The 23548-nt window shown below is 38.8% G+C and overlaps 1 long non-coding RNA gene across 2 annotated transcripts in view; it reads left to right on the forward strand.

Annotated features, from left to right (window-relative positions):
- Positions 1-6641: 6641 nt before the first annotated feature.
- Positions 6642-23548, forward strand: part of LOC120523794 — a 31427-nt gene continuing 14520 nt past the window's right edge. For both annotated transcript variants that reach the window (XR_005632702.1, XR_005632703.1), the window contains exons 1-2: positions 6642-6698; positions 21012-21108. This is a non-coding gene — a long non-coding RNA (uncharacterized LOC120523794). The remainder of the gene's footprint in view (positions 6699-21011; positions 21109-23548) is intronic.

A 23548-nucleotide genomic window follows, 5' to 3' on the forward strand; every position in this document is an offset into this window, starting at 1 on the left:
GTGGTTGAACCCCTGCTTGATAGCTTGCTTCACTCGCAATCAGCCATGGATATATTCCAACATGGTCAAACTCTGGCCCTAAGATTTATTTATAGTTATAGCTAATACTAAAACTATTGAAAATTCTTGTCTATTCAAAATGACTGGTTAACTATTTGTATCACCAGTGTCTAACTTAATACATGGAAGGAATACAACTTCTCTTGTATGATCACCAGTCATGATTTTGTCAGTGACTGAATATTTTTGCAGTTTTAAAATTTGTGTGTGCCATTTACATAGACTTTATTTGTCAACTGCTAACACACAACTGAACTGCTACTGTTCTTAGAGGAACGGATATATACAGGTATAAGGTAATTTTTTATGTACTGTATATGTGTTAAATTGGTTATATTGACATAACAGTATCATTGTTGTATTCTCCTAATGAACATTAAAAAAATAATATAATAATGGTATGGATGTATACTATATGATGTACGATTTTGAAGAAAAATGAGTGTTGCATGAAAACATCGATTGAAAACGTTGCACGATTTCTCTAATCCTGTTATACTGTATATAGAGAGTAGATTAAATAAAATGACCACAGCATTACCCATATTAACTCAATTGAATGGAGACAACAATCTGCACATACACAAATGCAACAATTAATTGAAAAAGAAAAAATGTAAAACAAATATAAATGAAATAAAAGTATATAGCTCCATAGGGAGCTTTTCAAATAAACAGATATCAAGGACAAAGGACCAATGGGAATTTCATTAAATAAACACTGAAGGAGCTGAAAACCCTCTGTGTTTTTAAGGAGTAAATGTGATAGGTATGTAAAGAAAACAATGAAAGCCAATCATTTCAGATTTCTACACACACGGTTTGTACAGTTGTGGCACACTACAGAATGCCGTGATGATGAGCTGTCAGCAAACTACAAACATTTTCAAAACTGATATAACTCTTGTCACGGATGATCAAGGCACCTGCCTGGCTAGGACACCAGCTGGATGGAAGGACCAGGGTAGAGAGCGTGGTTAGGGCATTATCTCCCCCAGGACGCTAGATGGCAGCCCCCAGGGTTGATGTGGCTCCATGGATTCCCGCAGGGCCTGCTGGGAGTTGGAGTTCTTTGCAGCCCTGTTGAGTTCCATGGATGCCACCAAGGGGGTCGGTGGAAACAGCAGGGCCCTTTATGGCAGGAATGCCACCACACCTGGAAGTGCTGCTGGAAGAAGATCATGGGACACCTGGAGCACTTCTGGATGCTCTATAAAAGGAGCTACTCTGGGACCCAAAGTTGGGAAGCGGAGGACAAAGCGTGCCGTAGGAGGAGTGGAGGCGAAGAAACAGAGAGAGTGAAAGAAAAGAAGAAGAAAAAGAAAGTACTGTGTTGCTTTGTACCTTGTTGGTGCTTTATTGTATTGTGCTGCAGAGGGAAATGATAAGGAAATGTTTGCTCCAATAATAAACATGTGCTATGTGGAGAAACTTTTGCCTGGTGTTTGTTTGTGTCAGGTTTGGGCAGCTGGAGCGCCTCCGTTAGGTCACACTCTTTAAAATCAGCCAGGTTCTTTGATATATTTATGAAAATGTATTAATTCATACAAAAATAGTTGTTTCTCATTGTTATTTATTCCATTTATTCTGGTGCAAATATGACCAGAGTGTATTTTTATATTTTAAGTAATTGTCAAAATAAATTAGTAATATGTGTTTAAATTTCATCTTTTTAAGAATATTATCAAAACACAATATTTATTTATATTTTCAAAAAGTTAACAGTATATATTGACTAAAACATCCAAATGAAATTATTTACACTATAGTTGTACTTATACCAACAAAATATCAATGTTTCTTTAAACAGTCTTAGGAAATGAGACCACATTCAAAAGCAAATTTTGTCTGAATGTTTCATTATTTAACATTAGCAGTTCCATACTGACCCCTACTCTCTCTTCTGTTTCTTTTTCCGTTTCTGTGTGGTGGTGGCCTGCGCCACCTTCACCTACTCAAAGCTTCATGATGCTCCAACAATGATGGATGGATTAAAAGGCAGAAGTCTACGTGACCATCATCATCAAGTCCTTCCGTGAGAACCCTAAATCCAAAGAGGACTGTTTCATTTATATTAAGTAGAATGCCCAGAGGGGACTGGGCAGTCTCATGGTCTGGAATCCCTACAGATTTTATTTTTTTCTCCAGCCGTCTGGAGTTTTTTTTGTTTTTTCTGTCCCCCCTGGCCATTGGACCTTACTCTTATTCTATGTTAATTAATGTTGACTTATTTTGTTTTCTTATTGTGTCTTTTATTTTTCTTTATTATGTAAAGCACTTTGAGCTACTGTTTGAATGAAAATGTGCTATATAAATAAATGTTGTTGTTGTTCTTGGTAGCACATCGATGCCTGTCAGCTCAAGGGTCTAGGTTTAAATTCAGTGCCTGGGTGTTTTTTCACTAGATACACCTCATCTCCTTCCATATCCCAAATGTGTGTGTTTGGTTAACTAGAGGCTTTACATTGGCCTCACATGTTTATGTGTGTTGGAATGAAGACCTCTTTGGGGTCAGTTCTTACCTTCACCTCAGTTTAGTAGGCTCAGTGATAAATGAATCAACTGAAATTTTGCCACTGCATTTATTTTCCTTAAGCCTCATACAGACTGGGATATATTGCTGAGATCACATAGTGAGAACATTGAAGAGGCTGTTGAATGCACAACTGATTACATCAACTTCTGTATGGACATTGTAGTTCCAGTAAGAACAGTACGCTGCTATGCTAACAACAAGCCATGGGTTACAAGTGACATCAAGGGCCTTTTGAACCAGAAGAAAAGGGCTTTTAAAGGTGGTGATAAGCATGAGCTGAAGTGCGTGCAGAAGGAACTCCGAGTCCAGCTCAGGGCGGCGAAAGAGCAGTACAGGAGAAAGCTGGAGCAGAAGTTGCAGAAAAACAGTATGAAGGAAGTGTGGGATGGGATGAAGATTATCACTGGCTGCAGCTCGAAGCGGGGTGCCGCAATTGAGACAGACGTGGAGAGAGCAAACCAAATGAACAACTTCTTTAATAGGTTTGATCACAGTAACCCACTCTCACCTTGGAGTACTGCATCCTCCAACCATCCTTCTGCTGATACCAGCATAGGTGAGACATCCCCACCCACAATTACAGCAGCCCAGGTGAGCAGAGAGCTGAAAAAACTTTGTGCCAGCAAAGCAGCGGGTCCAGATGGTGTATCGCCACGATTGCTGAAGGCCTGTGCGTTGGAACTGGGGAGTCCTCTACAGCGCATCTTCAACCTGAGCCTGGAACAGGGGAGAGTCCCGAGGCTTTGGAAAACATCTTGTATCACTCCTGTCCCAAAGGTATCACGTCCTAGTGAGCTGAATGACTTCCGCCTGTTGCTCTGACGTCACATCTGATGAAGACCATGGAGCGGCTGCTGCTTCACCACCTGAGGCCACAGGTCCGTCACGCCCTAGACCCTCTGCAGTTTGCATACCAGGAGAAGGTGGGAGCGGAGGATGCCATCATCTATATGCTTCATCGATCCCTCTCCCACCTGGACAGAGGCAGTGGTGCTGTAAGAATTATGTTTTGGACTTCTCTAGCGCCTTCAACACCATCCAACCTCTGCTCCTTAGGGATAAGCTGACTGAGATGGGAGTAGATTCACACCTTGTGGCATGGATTGTGGACTATCTTACAGACAGACCTCAATATGTGCGCCTTGGGAACTGCAGGTCTGACATTGTGTGCAGCAATACAGGGCGCCGCAGGGACTGTACTTTCTCCGGTCCTGTTCAGTCTATATACATCAGACTTCCAATATGACTCGGAGTCCTGCCACGTGCAAAAGTTCGCTGATGACACTGCTATTGTGGGCTGCATCAGGAGTGGGCAGGAGGAGGAGTACAGAAAGTTAATCAAAGACTTTGTTAAATGGTGCGACTCAAACCACTTACACCTTAACACCAGCAAGACCAAGGAGCTGGTGGTGGATTTTAGGAGGCCCAGGCCCCTCATGGACCCTGTGATCATCAGAGGTGACTGTGTGCAGAGGGTGCAGACCTATAAATATCTGGGAGTGCAGCTGGATGACAAATTGGACTGGACTGCCAATACTGATGCTCTATGTAAGAAAGCTCAGAGCAGACTATACTTTCTGAGAAGGTTGGCATCCTTCAACATCTGCAGTAAGATGCTGCAGATGTTCTACCAGACGGTTGTGGCGAGTGCCCTCTTCTATGCGGTGGTGTGCTGGGGTGGCAGCATAAAGATGAAAGACGCCTCACGCCTGGACAAACTTGTTAAGAAGGCAGGCTCCATTGTAGGATTAAAGTTGGACAGTTTAACATCTGTGGCAGAGCGACGGGCACTAAGCAAACTCCTGTCAATCATGAATAATCCACTGCATCCACTTAACAGTGTCATCTCCAGACAGAGGAGTAGCTTCAGTGACAGACTTTTGTCACTGTCCTGTTCCACTGACAGACTAAAGAGATCGTTCCTCCCCCACACTATGCGACTCTTCAATTCCACCCGGGGGAGTAAATGCGAACATTAATTTTATTTTAATTCTTTTCATTTTTATTACTATTTAATTTAATATTGTTTCTTTGTATCAGTATACTGCTGCTGGATTATGTGAATTTCCCCTTGGGATTAATAAAGTATCTATGTATCTATCTATCTATCTATCTATCTATCTATCTAAATCAATGCAGATGTGATATCATGACTTGACTTTATGTAGTGTTGTCTAGCCCTTGAATTGGAGGTTTTTGAGTTCAAGGGTTATGTTCCTATCCATTTTCTACTCAGAATTCTTTAAGGTTTAAGTACTGTGTCTTGTTTGGACAACATCTTGGATGTCATTTTAGGTTCTTATCGCCACCATTTTGAGTCCCTATTGTCATGTTTATAATCAGTGTAATGGGAAATAAGGGATTGTTTCCTTATCCGATCTGCGGATGCCAAAACTCTATCTAAATATTCTCATGTGTATCATTCAGTTTTGACCACTTACTTATTCTTTCAGCCTCGATTTAGCCTCACATTTTGGCTTTGTATCTTAACTCTGACTGTCCTTTTTTCAGTTTTCCTACTCTTATTTCCTGGTGCTACTCAAAATGTTCACCTGTCACTGTCAGAAGACATGAGTTCTTGACATTCTTGTTTCCTAGTACTTGAAGGGACCATTTTAACACAATAGCAAGTAAAATGTTAAGTCCTATTTGGATAGTAAAGTGAAATCGTCAGATACATTAAACATCTGAAACTGTTTTGAACTGAAAAATAAATCTGAAATGTATACCTACACAGTGCAGAGAAAAACTGCTATATACTGTAGGTAAAGGTGACTCAGATGTAGTAGTGTGTAATCTATAAATACAAGCTCAAAAGAGTAGACACAAATAATATAAAGCCACATTGAGCAGTTCATTTTTTGAGCATGTTTAAGCAGTCCAACATTCATGTGAATCTGTGGTTTAAAAAAAAAAAGGATGGCTGTTTAGATATAACACTTAATTTAAAGAGAACCACTTGCCAACATGTTGAAATATATGAATTTTAATGAATTCTGATTTTAACAATAAATTAATGTAAATCGGATCAATTGTGGCAGATATGGATTTCCAAGACTAGTTTAAATGTTTTTTTATAATGAAAAATATAATTTCACTGAGGCAACTTCTTGCATATTGAATATAACCTAGGATACCTTTTTGGGACAGATGAGGAAAAGCAAAATAGAATGCAGTTAAAATATGCAAAACAGTTTATATCAAATATTAAAAGAAGGAAAAGGTAAATAAAATTTCTTTGACAAACAACAGGCAGTTATATAACTGTCACACATGTGAGCTGAGAGAACTACTTACTGGTTTTAAGCAGATAAGGACTATGGGGATGGAAGAGGATGAAACACAGTCCTTGAAAGCTCCAGTTTTGTTTCCCTTAGACTGGAAGAAGATTTAACTGGTGGACCTTGACATCACTTCCACCCCACAACTCAAGGCTCCACCCCTTTTGCGCATGATGTTATATAAGCCAAAGTTAAACTGGAAGTTGGTATTCAGTTTGAAAATTGATCCTGACTTCATCAAGGACATTTCTTTACTTCAAAAAGGCTAAAGTGACAGTTGTTTAGGTGACCGCCTTGTTTTGTTTTCCTGTGCTTATGCCAAATATTTTTTGCTGCGTTAAATGGGACTTCCACCTTGGCTCCTGTTATACTAAGGTTGTTATAATATTAAGAATTGTGTCACTGTATCTGTTTTAGCTCTCTTTAAATGTATTTTTCATTTCTTTTTCTGTGTAACATGCCATGAAGAGCTGAGCCATCTTTAGCACAGAGTGTCAGCTTTCAGAATTGCTGGGCAAGGCAAAGCATAAAGACAGACAAGAACAGCTGTTGTCAGCCCTAAAAGGCCTAAGTGTTATATGATCTGACTGTCTGCTGCTTAGCCTAAGTTTGTCTACCTTGTTTGGCATTGTACTGGGGGATTTGGTCGTGTGGACACAATATAAAAGAACAATGGAACCTTGCCAAGCTTTGAAGACCTGCGGGAGTGGAAGAAATAGACTCCAAGGCCACCTCCGTTGTGACAGAAAAAAGCAATTTCTACGACCCAATCCCGGTTAGAGATGAAATTTGACTGGTCTTCCCTGTCATTTTAAAGCAACGTAAGCCACATTAAACAAGCTAAGTATATTCTGTCTTTTCTGTGACTTTGTCGCCGCCTATCGCCGAAAAGAGGGATATCGCCATTATACTTTATACTTATTTAACTAAAGGGTTATTAAAACGCCGCAATATAAAAAACATATTTCCACGGAGCTAACACTCCCATCGGAAACATAATTGGCGCTGCGAGCAGGATTGTAGCGATATTTAATAAGCAAAATTAATATTCATAAATCATAATTTTATGATGAATAATATATTAAACAAGCTCTAAGTATATTCTGTCTTTTCTGTGACTTTGTCGCCGCCTATCGCCGAAAAGAGGGTTATCGCCGTTATACTTTATACTTATTTAACTAAAGGGTTATTAAAACGCCGCAATATAAAAGAACATATTTCCACGGAGCTAACACTCCCATCGGAAACAGCTCCCCAACACCCTGATGCTCTCTTTGGACTCTAATTTACAATAACATGGAGAAAATGACAAAAGTATTAGACATAATTTATGTTTAATTAATACAAAACATTATTCTCCAGGTTTTATTTACTAAGATAGAAATCACTTTAGTGGTAAAGTTTTCATCTACCTGTGCATTCTCCTTCTGAGGCTACCTTATCAATGTCTGGGTCTTCAGGATTTGGAGCATAAATTATGATGGCTTTATTGTATTTTCAACATAAAATAACATATGACAAGAAGGAAAAAATAAATACATCAATTTATGTACTTACAAATTTTTCAAATCTACAGTATTTTAGTTGAGAAGAAGATTGTGCTTTTTAATAAAGAAGAGTAGGTGCAGGTCAGTTAAAATCATTATAACAGACAAGATAGAGAATTATGGTAGTTGAAATGCAAAGTGTTATGTTGCATTATTATTGTTATAAATATTAGACAATTGGTGGTACTGTTAGAAATAATATATGAAGAACTGGAAGAGGGAATGTAATAAGAAGGTATTTGGAAATTACAACCTGGAGATTTCTTTATGTATTGATGGAAATAACACAAAGGTATTAAAGGGGTGTCAGCGCTGGTTTAGGCACAGGAGATTGTACGGAAATTATTTGTAGAAATTGTCTATTGACATAAAGCATTTTAGAGCAGTTGTTTATCTGATGCTGTTCACCTTGAATTCCAAAAATTCAAGTAAGTCTCAAGAATTTATGAAGTAATGTACATATGGATTCTGCAACAAAAAACAATGGATTCTTTCTGAAGTTAGGTATTGAAAGTGGTATAATCATTGTTTTATCTGGATAAAAAAACCAATAACTGACTTGCCATTGCCATTATAGTGACATTGAAAACCACCAAGAACTAACTCTAAACAAGGCGCTAGTCCCTCTCAGGGCTTGCGAATGGTCATGCATATGCCCACACTCAATCACAACATGTCAGTACAGTGTTAGCCTAACATGCATTTTTGTGTAGAGGCAGAAATCAGGAATATCTTGAGAAAGCCTCCCCATAAAATATGCAGAAACTGCGTTCAAGTGAGAAACACAACTCATTTCCCTGGAACCAAAAGTTCAGACTATTGTAAAGACATCAAGCACTAGTCTAAGGAAATTGTACCATTACAATTGAATCTGTTGTTCTTGACATTTTCAGTGATACACATTTTTATAGCTTGTCACAAACCACAATGCTCTCTAAACAGTTAATTGTGTAAACTTGGGTTCACACCCTGGACCTAAGTAGAGTATTGAAGGCATCTATTTTGGCTTGTTGAGCCAAATGGGATTTCTCACTGTGAGCATGACTGTTCTTTGCAGTGGGCTTGGACCATCTGAGCCCTGGTATATGTGTGCATCAACAAAAAAAACTTTAAATCTACTTTTAGGAATACAACAAAAGCAGCATAATTACCAAGTGATAAATTTTGGTTATACATTCATTTATTTTCTGATTCTTCTTCTCTTTTACAAAGTTAAGTTAATCTGGTATTTGCATTGGTATCACTGGCGTTAAGGTGTTAATCCATCTATGCAAACCAGCTATGATGTAATGATAATGCAACTCATGCTGGTAACAGTAGTGACATTTGCTCAGGTTTGGGTTGACATTTTACATAGTATTCAGTACTTGTATTGTTTTTGTGCTCCTTAGTACTGGGTGCACAATTTTAATGAATACTGCTAATATTTTTTATGTACAGTGGGGTATCTGTTTGCCTTATATGTTGTTTTTAATCCATGGATAGAACACTGATTACTACTACCGTGGAATTAATGCCAAAGGTACCAATCCAAAGACGAGGTACTTACTGAGAATAAATTGTCCTGCAGCCGGTGTCATCAATTTGCTACTAGTAAATAACAGTTAGGGGAACCAGAAAACTGAGATTCAGTTTATAAATTATATAAAGAATGGACAAGAAGAGTTGATGGAAATCTAGGAAACACTACATTTCCGTGTTTTAGATTATGGGAACACCACGCATAGTAGTAATTAAGGATGAGTTTGAATTTGCTTTTAGCAATCAGATTTATTGACATTGGTCCAAAAGCTGTAAAATTTAAGAAAACTTAAAATTTAGCATTAGTTCCTACCTAGTAAATGACGACAGTAAAATTTGTGTCTGGTATGTCTGATGATATGTTCTTTTCTCATTAATCCATAAAAGCGAAAAGTGAATAGACTTTCAAATTAGAGTAACTTACTGATATACGCAAAAAGGCACATGTGCTGATTAATTTAAATTTGTTATTTATTACTCAAAGAAGAACTCAATTGGTCATTAATTCATCAATAATGCTGTAGTTGTTGTGTATTAGTAATATAAATTGCTGCTAATAAATGACTGAAATTCATGATACTTTAAAATCAGCTTTGCAAGTAGGGACTACATATGATTAAATATTAATTTAAATTATGGATATAATATCATCATATCTCTGAAAATGTCCTTTTTGACCCCCAGCCTCCTAAGAAGCATACACACACATTCGTTCAATCAATGATGGACAAATCACTTCTTTCGCCACCTTACCGACGAAAACGCAAGTGATGACTCGTTCACTCTGCTTACTCCATTCTAGTGCTATGCCTTCTATGGCCACATCAACTGTAGTTCCTTACTTGGCGGCTTCACCCGTCTGACTTAACCCTGATACCCTTCCCTCCGAACTTGACTCTGCCTCCATACTCCTTGACTGCAACCTCCCAAAGGTCCACTGTAAGCCCACTCTGCCACCTCCAATCAGTACCTGTGGTGCACAGTCTGGTTCCACTGTTTCCCCAGCCTCCACAATCCAATTGCAGCTTTTGTTGCTTCATCCTGCCTACTGACTCTGGAATGGACGTTGCTGCAGCCACCCCAAACACTCATCTCCAAACATTCTTCTTGTTCCTCCATTCTGTTTATCCTTGGTGATTTATCACTGACTTGATTAAGGTTACAACTAACAGAGACCTACCATGCTGATCTTTCAATTGCTTGCCTCTTTACAAGCATACTCACCCATCAGCCACACTGTGCACCATCACTTTGCATAGGCAAGTAATGTATTTCAAGTTGCTCTTGTCATTTTTTTAGCCAGCTCTGTGGCACTGAGTGTCATAATGTTCTAATAGTAGAGATTACTCCTCTACCTCTCCATAGATTACAAGAAAAACATAAAGTTGAAAAAAATCACATTAACCTTGATCTTCAGTTATGCACTAACCCAAGAAATAAACAAATCTAAATTTGATCTTAACACGTTAAAAATTGTTTTTGCAGTGCAATTACCCATTGGGTTTGAACTCAAAATATTAGACAGTAAGAACATTTTAATTAAATTCAGAGAGTAAGAGGGCAGAAAATTGAACCCAGGCCCATGGAATGATGTTTAGCCCTAGATACAGTATTTCATCATAGTTTATCCTTTGACATTTCCTGACATTAATTTATTCATGCAACTGTTTTACACAGAATAAATAAATAAGCACATAAATAAATGAAATGAATATCAAAGTTACTTTAACTTAAACTGCAAAACCCAAAATAACCTCTGCCAATGAAAGGAAGATCAGACAAATTTGTAAATGACATTTGAATTGTGCAATTGAATCTTGTATTCAGTTATCAGCTTTCATTCAGTGTATTTACCCCTGTCATCTCATGTCATCTACACCCTTCTGCTAATTAGGTATCTATGTTTTATTAAATCACATGCATATATTTATTTGCATTTTTGTTCATTAGTATTCTTACCTAATCTTATTAGTTTTTTCTTCTTTTGTAACTTTCTCTTTGACATCTTGTAAAGCACCTTGAGCTTCATTCTTTTTATGAAAGTGAGCTATAGAAATAAATGTTATTGTTGTCATAATAAATCCATGTGCAAAGCAACCAATAATTAAATTAGAAAAGCTAAAAAATAAAAATAGAAGAAATTCACTCATTAACCATATAATGGTCTCAAGAAACAAGGCAATTTGAAAATGTTTAATTCAAATTAACTTCAATAAAGTAGAGTAACACTCACTACTTTTACATTTCTTTCAATTCTGAAGGATTTGAATGATTGCTTTGTTTTGGTGCCGTAAATATGATGTAAAAATAAATAAATGCTAAAAGTACTGCTTGCTTTACTAAAGAAGAAATCATTAAATTAAAAAAATAAATTATAATTAAAAAAAGTTAGATTACAAAAAAAAAAAAAATGGTTTATGCAAAACTACCCTTACTGAAACATTACATGAATCATCACATACTGTATAAAATCTCATAAGCAGAAACTTGGCAAGCTTTATAAATTAATAAATGTATAAATTAAAGAAGGCACAAACGAGTATCTTTTGAAGCCAAGATTGCTTTTATAAAAGTAGTATAAAAATGTTATCTCTTTAAATATATTCTAACTTTTCATGCATGTTTGTCTGTGATATACTGTACAATAAATACACACCTACAATAACAAAAAAAGTTTTTTTTAAACAAAAGAAGAACCCAGAAGTTTAAAAGTAATGCTAGTAATGATTACTGATCATGATGCTAGAGACCAGTGATGTGTCGACAAGTTGCTTAGACATGTCTTTAAGAATTTCTCAGTACTCTGTCCACATAACAATGAACTTGTTGACAAGCAGGGTATCAAAAATACTTTTTCAGGGCCTTTTCAAAGCTTAAAAAACACATTAAATACATGCTCAATTATAAATTAAGCCATTGCATCACTTACAGTAAAATGAACTTAGCACTAATCCTCATCCATCACCCCTGAGGTGATTCATATGCATCTCATACTTATACACAATATTTATATGCGAGTTGTATATACTGGACTTCATGTACTTTATATATTTTTCACACTTAAAAACTCTTGAAACTATGTTAAGGAAAAGCAGACAAGTGCCATTTACTATAATCTGCCATGACCAAGTGAAATGAACACCATCACATGTGTCTTTGTTTCACCTCTTAACAAGCACATTTCCTAACTTGTATGGAATTCACTGCCTAAAAAGCTTTGGTAAAAACTCACCTGGGGTTTCATTGTTTTCTAAGAATGGTATTTTTATAGTAATTTTTAGTAAAAGAAGAAAAATGATTAATACTTGTGGTTGTGTAACGTTTTACTGAAAAGTAAAGAATAGAGTAAATGTACAGTAATTACAATAATTAGTCCTTTAAGAACAGTGTGTTTTAAGAAGACGTCAATTTCAGGTATTATGTTATTCTGTATGTCATTATTACCTACCTAAGCAAATACAAGTACAGTATCAGAAAACAATTAAAATCTTTACACTTTGTTTTATAAATAGATGCAGGCAATAAACACTATGTGCTATATAATTATGTTGCAAAGTGTTGATCTATTAAAGTTACAGAATGATATCTACTCTATATACCACTGCTCACAAAAATTAAAGGAACACTTTAAAGAAACACATTAGATACATCAGATCTCAATATGAAGTTGGGTATCTATACAAATAACGACAGGGCAATGTCTTAGGAACAAAAGGATGCCAAGTCTTTTAATGGAAATAAAAGTTTTCTGCCTACAGAGGGCTCAATTGTGTAGACACCCTAAAATCAGAGTGAAATGAAGATGTGGCAGGCTAGTCCATTTTTTCAAAAACTTAATTTCTGCTACTCAAAATGGCCCCCACGAGCTTGTATGCATGCTTGACAACGTCGGGGCATGCTCCTAATGAGACGACGGATGGTGTCTTGTGGCATTTCCTCCCAGATCTGTATGAGGGCATCCCTGAGCTGTTGTACTGTCTGAGGAGCAACCTGGCGCCTAATGGACCGAAACATAATGTCCCACAGATGTTCTATTGGGTTTAAGTCAGGGGATCGTGAAGGCCATTCAATTGTTTCAATTCCTTCATCCTCCAGGTACTGCCTGCATACTCTTGCCACATGAGGCCGGGCATTGTCGTGCATTAGGAGGAAACCAGGACCTACTGCACCAGCGTAGGGTCTGACAATGGGTCCAAGGATTTCATCCTGATACCTAATGGCAGTCAAGGTGTCTTTGTCTAGCTTGTAGAAGTCTGTGCGTCCCTCCATGGATATGCCTCCCCAGACCATCACTGACCCACCACCAAATTGGTCATGCTGAATGATGTTACAGACAGCATAACATTCTCCATGTCTTCTGCAGACCCTTCAACGTCTGTCACATGTGCTCAGGGTGAACCTGCTCTCATCTGTGAAAAACACAGGGTGCCATTGGTGGACCTGACAATTCTGGTATTCTATGGTAAATGCCAATCGAGCTCCACTGTGCTGGGTTGTGAGCACAGGGCCCACTAGAGGACGTTGGGCCCTCAGACCACCCTCAAGTCTGTTTCTGATTGTTTGGTCAGAGACATTCACACCAGTGGCCTGCTGGAGGTCATTTTGTAGAGCTCTGGAAATGCTCATCCTGTTTGTCCTTGTCCAAAGGAGCAGATACCAGTCCTGCTGATGGGTTAAGGACCTTCTATGGTCCTGTCCAGCTCTCCTAGACTAACTGCCTGTCTCCTGGAATCTCCTCCATGCCCTTGAGACAGTGCTGGGAGACACTGCAAACCTTCTGGCAATGACACACATTGATGTGCCATCCTGGAGAAGTTGGATTTCCTGTGCAACCTCTGTAGGGTCCAGGTTTTGCCTCATGCTACCAGTAGTTACACTGACCATAGCGAAATGCAAAACTAGTGAAAAAAACAGTCAGAAAAGATGAGGAGGGAAAAATGTCAGTGGCCTCCACCTGTTAAACCATTCCTGTTTTGGGGGTCATCTCATTGTTGCCCCTCTAGGGCACCTGTTGTTAATTTCATTAACACCACAGCATCTGAAACTGATTAACAACCCCCTGTGCTACTTAACTGACCAGATTAATATCCCAGAAGTTTCATTGACTTAATGCTATACTCTGATTAAAAAGTGTTCCTTTAATTTTTTTGAGCAGTATATATATATATACAATCATAAGCCTAAAAGTGCAATGATTTTGTGCAATGATTTTATGTGACTTTTTATGTCATTTTTTTGTCACACTTTAAATCTGGCTTATTTTAAAACCTACATATATATGTTTGGTATCATTCTTCAGAATTTATCGAACTTTAATGTGATGTTGTTAGATGTTCAGATTCTTATTCTGTTTTCAAGTTATAAAGTAAAATATATCAAGAACTCATGTCCAGTGAGACAAGACTTAGTGATTTAATCACACCCATGCCAGAAATAAAAGATAAAGAGTAGGACAGCTGCTGTACAGACTTTTAAATGTTCAAAGCGCCGATCGAGCAAAGAGGAAGTAAAAAATGTATTTGTTTCCCATTGAGTCACTGTTTAAGAGGGGGTTTTGGAGGAGCGAACACATCTCCTTGGGGTGCGTTCAGCCCCCTCTTCACAATGACTGGCCACAACTGGGGGTTGGGTGCTGATGGCGCCAGGGGGGCTTGCCCCCCTAGTACTATATATAATCAGACAGAATGCAACTAAGGATATTAAGAAGAGAAGACAACCTATTGACCATCATAAAAAAAATTTAAAACATATGCTCAATAATAAATGAAATGATAGTAGGATTTGATAATGGATTTTTGGTTCTCATCCATCACATCTAAGATATACCATGAGCATATATCTGTCTATCTATAATTATACACCTCCACATGTGTGTTTATATCTTCTTTGTATTCTCTACTGTATGTATTTTTCATGTAATATTCGATCATTTTTCTTAATAAATAAATGACCAAGTATAATATTTTTGTCTCATTTGTTTAACTGGTTTCTCTTTATCTACTTTTAGGACTTGAGTGAAAATCTGATGATGTTTTAGGTCATATTTATGCAGAAATATAGAATATTCTAAAGGGTTCACAAACTTTCAAACACAACTGTATGTTGTTCAATTAAATACAGTTCATCAAAACGAACAAGAAAACGTTAATTGGGTTTTCTCACATTTCTCATTTCCCACAGAGAAAAGCCAGAGGAATGCTGACTGGATCTACTTAATTTCATATCACACACATTTACGATATGTGAAATAGGAATAAGCTAAATTGCCAGGCTACTCTCAAGTTTTACATTTTTTTATGTTTTAATAAAATATGACCTACTGGTCAATCCTCCATTTAGAAGGCAGCAAAAGTTAAAGTAACCTTTAGGTAAAATCTGCATTTCCTTTTTGCCAAAAAAGATGCTGTACATATAAAATTCTGTCATATGTTGTATCAAGATCTTTTTTTTAGCAGAATTTGCTTTTGAACATCATACATGGGGATATTATAGTCGGGGGAACACTAATTATCTGAATATTAACTGGGATAACCTTGCAAAATGGAGAGGCGCAAGAGCAGAAATTTTTAGAAGTAATCAGTGACTGTTTTTTAACACAGTATGTTAAAGCACCAGCATGGGTTATAGCCTGTCTGGATTTAGTATTTTATAATAATCAAGGCAGTATGAGGGTGTAGAGGTGATTGAACCACTGGGGTCAAATGACCATAATATAATACAGTTCTCAGTATTTTGTACAAAGACTAAAATTGTTAAGTTTAACTTTGGAAGGGCAAATTTTGAGCAGATGCAGCAAAGTATAAGAAGGATAGACTGGGATGAGCTTTTAAGTGTGGAGACAGTCGATGAGCAATTGAACAGGTTTAAAAATGCTTTACATGTAATGCAGGAAAGGTACATACCAACATTTGGAATAAATATGAAATTTAAAATCTCCACAGTGGGTTAATAAAGAGTTAAAAAAAAGAGGCTGCAAAGCAGAAAAACAGCATTATGAGGCATATAAGACTAATAACTCCAAAGTGAATTGTAGAGCTTATGAGAATATGAGGGCAACCATAAAGAAGGATATTAGGGAGGGTAAAAGACAGTTGGAGAGGAATATAGCAGATAAAGTGAAAGATGACCTTAACAGGTTCTTTCATTATTTTAGTAGCAAAAGAACAGTTAAGGAGGAGGTGAAGTGCATCAGAAATAGTAAAGGGGAATTAAAAGATACAGACAGCGAAATAGTGGATGCTCTAAACTTTTATTTTTCTGAGGTCTTCACAATTTAGGAAATAGTTAACCTCCCAGCAGTAAACGGAAGTACTAAGGAGGTACTGAAGGATTTGGAAATTGTAGAGGGAGAAGTACTGCTCAGATTAAATAGGTTGAAATCAAACAAATCACCAGGACCCGATAATATTTACCTTCAAGTTCTTCAGGAGGCTAGCAAGTACATATATAAACCTTTGACACATTTTAGGAAGTCACTGCACACTGTGGAGAATCCAAAGGACTGGAAAATGGCAAATATCATCCCACTATATAAAAAGGTTGACCGGGCAGATCCAAGCAACTATAGGCCAGTAAGCTTAACATGCATCACATTAAAATGAATTGAAGGAATTATTAAAGATAAGACTGAGCGGCACATGGCAAGTACAAGTACAGGACTTTTTGTCAACAGTCAGCAGGGGTTCAGAAGAGGAAGGTCGTGTTTTACTAACATGCTGGGATTTTATGAGGAAGCAACCAAAGGGTATGATCTAAGTGGAGCATATGATATTATTTATCTGGACTTTCAGAAAGCATTTGATAAGGTTCCACATGAGAGGTTGGGCATCAAACTAAAAGTGGGAGTTCAGGGTGATGTTTTTAGATGCAGAATTGTCTCAGACACAGGAAACAGAGGGTGATGGAGCGAGGAACCATATCAGAATTGACTAAAGTTAAGAGTGTTGTTCCACAGGGGTCAGTTCTAAGGCCACTGCTTTTTTTTAATATATATAAATGATTTGGATAGGAATATAAGTAACAAGCTGGTTAAGTTTGCAGTTGATACCAAGATAGGTGGATTGGCAGATAATCCAGAATCCGTTAAAGCATTACAAATGGACCTGGACAGCATACAGGTTTTGGCAGATATGTGGCAGATTAAATTTAATGTCAGTAAATGTAAAGTATTACACATAGGAAGTAAAAATGAGAGGTTTGAATACACAGTGGGATGTCTGAAAATGGAGAGAACACCTTATGAAAAGGATTTAGGAATCATAGTGGACTCAATGCTATCTACTTTCAGACAGTGTTCAGAAGCCATTAAGAAGGCTAACAAAATGTTAGGTTATATAGCACATGGCAGTGCTAGAAAAGGTCCAGAGAAGAGCGAAGAAGATTCCAGGGCCACAGGGGATGAATTATGAAGAAAGATTAAAAGAGCTGAGCTCTTTCAGTTTAAGCAAAAGAAGATTAAGAGGTGACATGATTGAAGTGTTTAACATTATGAAGGGAAATAGTGCACTGATTCAAGACTGATATTTTAAAATGAGTTAATCAAGAACAAGGGGGCACAGTTGGAAACAGTTGGAAAGGGTAAAGTTTGCTCAAACATTAGGAACTTTTTCTTTCCTCAAAGAACCATAGAAACCTGGAATACGCTACAAAGTATTCTGGTGGACAGTAGGACTTTAGGGACTTATTTTTGTTGATTTTTTATTATTTTATTTTGTGTAAACAGCCAAACAGTCAAATAAAAAATTAAAAACAGTTACATCTTCATGAAACTGACACAGATATCTCTATTTAAAGTAGTTCTTCATATAGAATTATATGGCAAATTAGATTCAAATGTTTGGAAAGTATTCCTTCTTTGTAAAGAAGAAATGGATTTGCATTATTCTGGTTGAGAAGAGTCAATTTGTGTGCCTTAACGTAGTATAGAATCACAATAGGTCTTTCATTGCATAATGTTCTCCCATCTGGTATTACTCCAGATACTGCTAGTTTGTCCAAATATCACATGGGTTAAATCACTTTATACGGTATGAATCCAAAAGTCTTGGTCCATATAAAATTATAAATTCAGATTATTTTCAAATAGCCAATGAGCGAGACATAGGTGTCCTTTATCACAATTGCTCTTTGTGATTGCTTTTGAGCCCCTTGCTATCCATTTCCAGAAACAGAATCAATAAAAAGGATCATTAGGGAAGGACCTGAACATAAAATATCTCTTTAAGCCAGTGTTATTGTGCTTTATGTCATCGAATCAAACTCATCATCGCTATTTGCTCGGAAAAGTTATAAAATCTCTGGGTTTAAAATTATTTTACTTACATACCAGACCAAGGTAGGTCACTTTTCACTGATTGTATCAGAACTATTTAAGTTAATTAATATTGCAAGAAAATAAGGTCTTTTAAACAAATTTCGACAGTATGATGTAAACTATTAAACAAGATGTTGGTGTGATTTAACTCACAAGTGGCCAAGATCATCATCAAAGCAGGCCATTATTCCACCAGCCTGACCAAAGGAGGTGCACCTAAATGCAGCCTACACCAGGCATAAATGTGCTTCACTCTCAAGTTCAAAAATATCTTCAGTAATGTCTCAAATACACCCAAATTGCCTCACAAAAGTTAGGATCACTGTTAACCCACAGCTTGTATAGATCAAGGCCACAATAAATCTTTAAAGGGGGATTTATTGAATAAAAGGGAAAAATACAACAAAAGGTTAAAAAACCACCACTGTATATATTATTTTGTTACGTTATAGTAAGAGCAGATATAGAAAATGGATGGATGGATATCATACATACCAATGGAGCGAGACTGTTAGACAGGCAGGTAGGAATTTTAAAGTACTTTGCACACATGACAATAACTCTGAAAATGAACTGATGACACTACATCTGTTATCAAAGCAAAACCTTACATTTTTGAAAGCGCTATCTGTTTTGCATTCCTGTATATTGTTACTAGGTACGATGATGCTTAGCCATGATAAAACAGAATGAAATACAATTTTTATCACATGCTGATTCGCTGTTCTGAATATGATGGAGTGAGACAGACTAAGGATACCATTAGTATATTTTACTGTTTCTTGATGATAAACATTTTAAGTCCATTTTATGACAAGGCAGTTATAACTTTGGGGTTTGACGCCAATACAGTGTTTTGATTTTAAATCAATGTTGCAAGAATCAACTTTAAATCATCTTTGTAACTTTACAGGGCTTGCAGATGTCTCAATCTGAGCAGGACTGCCCCGAGTTCAACCAAGAAAACCAAAGTCCCTCTGAAAATCCCAATTTAATTAAAATGTTATGAAGAAAAAAAACTTAATTAAATTTTTATATTGAATATCTAGTTAAAAAAGCTCACTAAATTTTTGTGGACAGCCTGGCATACCACCTTTTATGAATAAAATATGTAACTGTCAACTGAATTCGAGTTTTTGAATTGTGCATGTTCATGTACGTCATGTGCTCATGTCGTTGTACGTTTTTCATCCCATGATGGCTGCTCTTGCTTGTATGTAATTCATTTTGAAAGTGAAGTGATACTGATAAAGACTTTTTGGCTAACAAGGAAGGTCATATCTGCATACCTGCATTCTATTTACATATATTGTATCCTATTTTATGAAGCATAAAAAAATGTTACAAGTTATATCAAACATACCCATGCTTCTGTGACTATTTCCATCCATCCATCCATCCTCTTCCGCTTATCTGAGGTCGGGTCGCGGGGGCAGCAGCTTAAGCAGAGAGGCCCAGACTTCCCTCTCCCCGCCACTTCTTCCAGCTCTTCCGGAGAATCCCATGCTCCCAGGCCAGCCGAGACATAGTCCCTCCAGCTGTCCTGGTCTTCCCCGGGCCTCCTCCTGGTTGGATGTGCCCGAACACCTCACCAGGGAGGCGCCCAGGAGGCATCCTGATCAGATGCCCGAGCCACCTCATCTGACTCCTCTCGATGGAGGAGCAGCGCTCTACTCTGAGCCCCTCCCGGATGACTGAGCTTCTCATCCTATCTTTAAGGGAAAGCCCAGACACCCTGCGGAGAAAACTCATTTCAGCCGCTTGTATTCGCGATCTCGTTCTTTCGGTCACTACCCATAGCTCATGACCATAGGTGAGGGTAGGAGCGTAGATCGACTGGTAAATTGAGAGCTTTGCCTTACGGCTCAGCTCCTTTTTCAACACGACAGACCGATGCAAAGCCCGCATCACTGCGGATGCCGCACCGATTCCCCTGTCGATCTCACGCTCCATTCTTCCCTCACTCGTGAACAAGACCCCGAGATACTTGAACTCCTCCACTTGGGGCAGGATCTCTCCCCCAACCCTGAGAGGGCACTCCACCCTTTTCCGCTGAGGACCATGCTCGGATTTGAGGTGCTGATTCTCATCCCAGCCACTTCACACTCAGCTGCGAACCGATCCAGAGAGAGCTGAAGATCACGGCCTGATGAAGCAAACAGGACAACATCATCTGCAAAAAGCAGTGACCCAATCCTGAGTCCACCAAACCGGAGCCCTTCAACACCCTGGCTGCGCCTAGAAATTCTGTCCATAAAAGTTATGAACAGAATCGGTGACAAAGGGCAGCCCTGGCGGAGTCCAACTCTCACTGGAAACGGGCTCAACTTACTGCCGGCAATGCGGACCAAGCTCTGACACCGTTGTACAGAGACAGCTGTTATCAGGGGGTCCGGTACCCCATACTCCCGGAGCACCCCCCACAGGATTCCCAGAGGGACACGGTCGAATGCCTTTTCCAAGTCCACAAAACACATGTAGACCGGTCGGGCAAACTCCCATGCACCCTCCAGGACTCTGCTAAGGGTGAAGAGCTGGTCCACTGTTCCGCGACCAGGACGAAATTGGATAGTCGGATAGTCGAACCTTGGATTCAGGAGGAACAGTGTGGTTTTCTGTGACTATTTTATATACAATATCTTCTATATATGTATTTATTTATATATACTTATATATTTAGATTAGGCTTGTTCATATAGTGTATCTACAGTATAATTTAATTAAAGTGATCTATTTTTTTTTGTGTTCCTTAGCTCCTTAACATCTTACTTATGGTTGAAGAATGGTGGCTGTCCCGATCTGTGATTTTGGAAATCTGGCCACCCTGAACATTACTGAATACCTCCACTGGTAATCATTCAAATTATTTGCTTAATTTTAATTTTATTTTAAATACAGTACATACAATTCCTGCATTGTGTTGTTATGTTGTATTTAATGTTCAAAATGAATCAGCAATAAATATTTGATAGGCAACATAATAATTTGAAATGCTAATGGTTGTCAGGGATGCCAGGAGCAACGACCCGGCCGGGACGCCGTGAGGGACCGGAAGAGGGTCAGAGCCCACCCTGGATCACGTGGGGGCCGCCTTCCTGGTTGCTCTGGGGGCCACAGGTACAGGGCATGGAAGCTCCACACCTGTAGGGGCCAGTGGTCACCGCCAGGAGGCACCCCAATGCCTTGGGGACCTGTTACCCCAGCACTTCCGCCACACCAGGAAGTGCTGGGGGAAATACTTAGGACAGCACCCGGAGAGCTGCCGGGAGGACAGCCAGCACTTCCGCCACGCTGGGGCGTGGCCAAGGGAGGAATGCCGGGAACACCTGGGGCTCATCCGGGGACTGTATAAAAGGGGCCGTCTCCATTCATTCAGGGCTGGAGTCGGGAGGAGGAAGGACGAAGCACAGAGGAGGTGTGGAGGCGTGGAGTCGGCCCGAAGAAAGGCATTTGTGGCCAGGGACTTTGTATTGGGGTATTGTGCACTGAACTGGGTCTTAGTGACCATTCGCTGGGGTCTTGGTGACCAGTTTATTGTCTGTAAATAGTGTAAATAAACGTGTGTTGGTTGAAAAACAACATGTCCGCCTGTCTGTGTCGGGGTTGGCTCCACAGGGTGAAATTTTGAATGAAAAAACAGAGTTATGAAGACCTCCCCTTAACATTGCCTCGCCAAACTGGGTCTGGTTCAATCTCATTATCTATCCCATCTCAGAATTTCTCCAGGACGAACGGTTTGGTTTTCTAAGTGCCAATGCTGCAGGATAACTTACTGTATTATCCATCTACTTCCATTATTGCCTGATTGGCCTCCCATTCATTTAGCTGCAGAACATCTCCTTCTCTGCGGTGGGCTGGCACCCTGCCCAGGCTTTGTTCCAGCCCTGCGCCCTGTGCTGGCTGGGATAGGCTCCAGCAGACCCCCGTGATCATGTGTTAGGATATATAGCGGGTTGGACAATGACTGACTGACTCACATCTCCTTCTAGAAGTACTGAATGCACACTTTAACCTTTTAATACTGTGGAACCTGGTCTGGACACAGACAGATGGACATCGTTTAAAGTCACCCAACACACGTTTATTTAAAATATTTACAATGGCAGAACACACACAACCCAGTGCTGCAGCACCAATCACCCCTCAATGTCCTGGCCTTTCACAATCCCTTGTCCTTTCTTCAGGCCGCCTCCTGCCTCTCCTCCCGAGCTCTGTCCACTTCCACCCGACTCCAGCCTAGAATGAAGGGAGGCGGCCCCTTTTATAGTCACCCGGATGTGCTCCAAGTGCTTCCAAACTTCCACTGGCACTCCTCAGTGTGGCGGAAGTGCCGGCTGTGTACCTGGAAGCACTCCGGGTGTCCCTGATCCTGCCCCCCAGCACTTCCGGGTGTGGCGGAAGTGCTGTGTCCAGGGCTCTGTAGGCATTGGGGCGCCCCCTGGTGGTGACCACAGGCCCCTACAGGGCTGAGCTTCAATGCTCTCTACCCGTGGTCCCTAAAAGCAGCCAGGGCGGTTGCCCCCTTGTGGTCTAGAGGAGGTGCAAGCCCTCCTCCGGTCCTCCTGGCTGGGTACCACCCCCAGCTGCGTGTCACAATACGTAACAGCTAAACTAGAAAAAAGAAATGTGATACTATTAGGCATTCAAAGAAGTGTTTTTAATTTAATAATTAAGAAATGAAAGTTCTTTCATTTTTAGGAACAGTGTAAAGAAAAAAGATGAATGCAAACCCTTTGACTTTTTAAATAAAACTCTGCAACGCCTCAATAAAACTTAAAGAGTAATAAGATTTTCTATTTAATAAATGAAGGATTACTTAAAGTTAAAAGAAAAGATGTAAAAACTTTTAAAAAATTTACGTGCCGCTGAAGAATAGATAAGGGTGAACATGTAGAAGGTGTGAAAACCCTACACAAGCACATGCACTAACCTTTCATTTTATCAAGGTGTGTTCTTACCATTTGAACTCCCAAATGCTCCCTAGTGCTAAAATTAGTAAAAGTAAACTTTGATTTAAACGGCTAAAAAAATAAATAAATAAAATAACAACAGCTTACATCAGCGTGCCATAGGACTCCTAAAATCACTATGTCTAGGTGTACTATTGTACTTTAATTTATATTTTCTATAACTCAACATATATTGAAAGTCCATAAATATATAATTTAATTTTTCTTGCCAAGTAGATTACTAGATTATAAGTAGTGTTTTGAAAAGTCAAGTCATTATGCTTTTTGTGGCAGTTTAGCGTGTTGCCGTTAATTACAGCAAAATACCTTGTACATTCTTA

Source organism: Polypterus senegalus, chromosome 2 (genome assembly GCF_016835505.1).
Source record: "Polypterus senegalus isolate Bchr_013 chromosome 2, ASM1683550v1, whole genome shotgun sequence".
NCBI lineage: Eukaryota > Metazoa > Chordata > Cladistia > Polypteriformes > Polypteridae > Polypterus > Polypterus senegalus.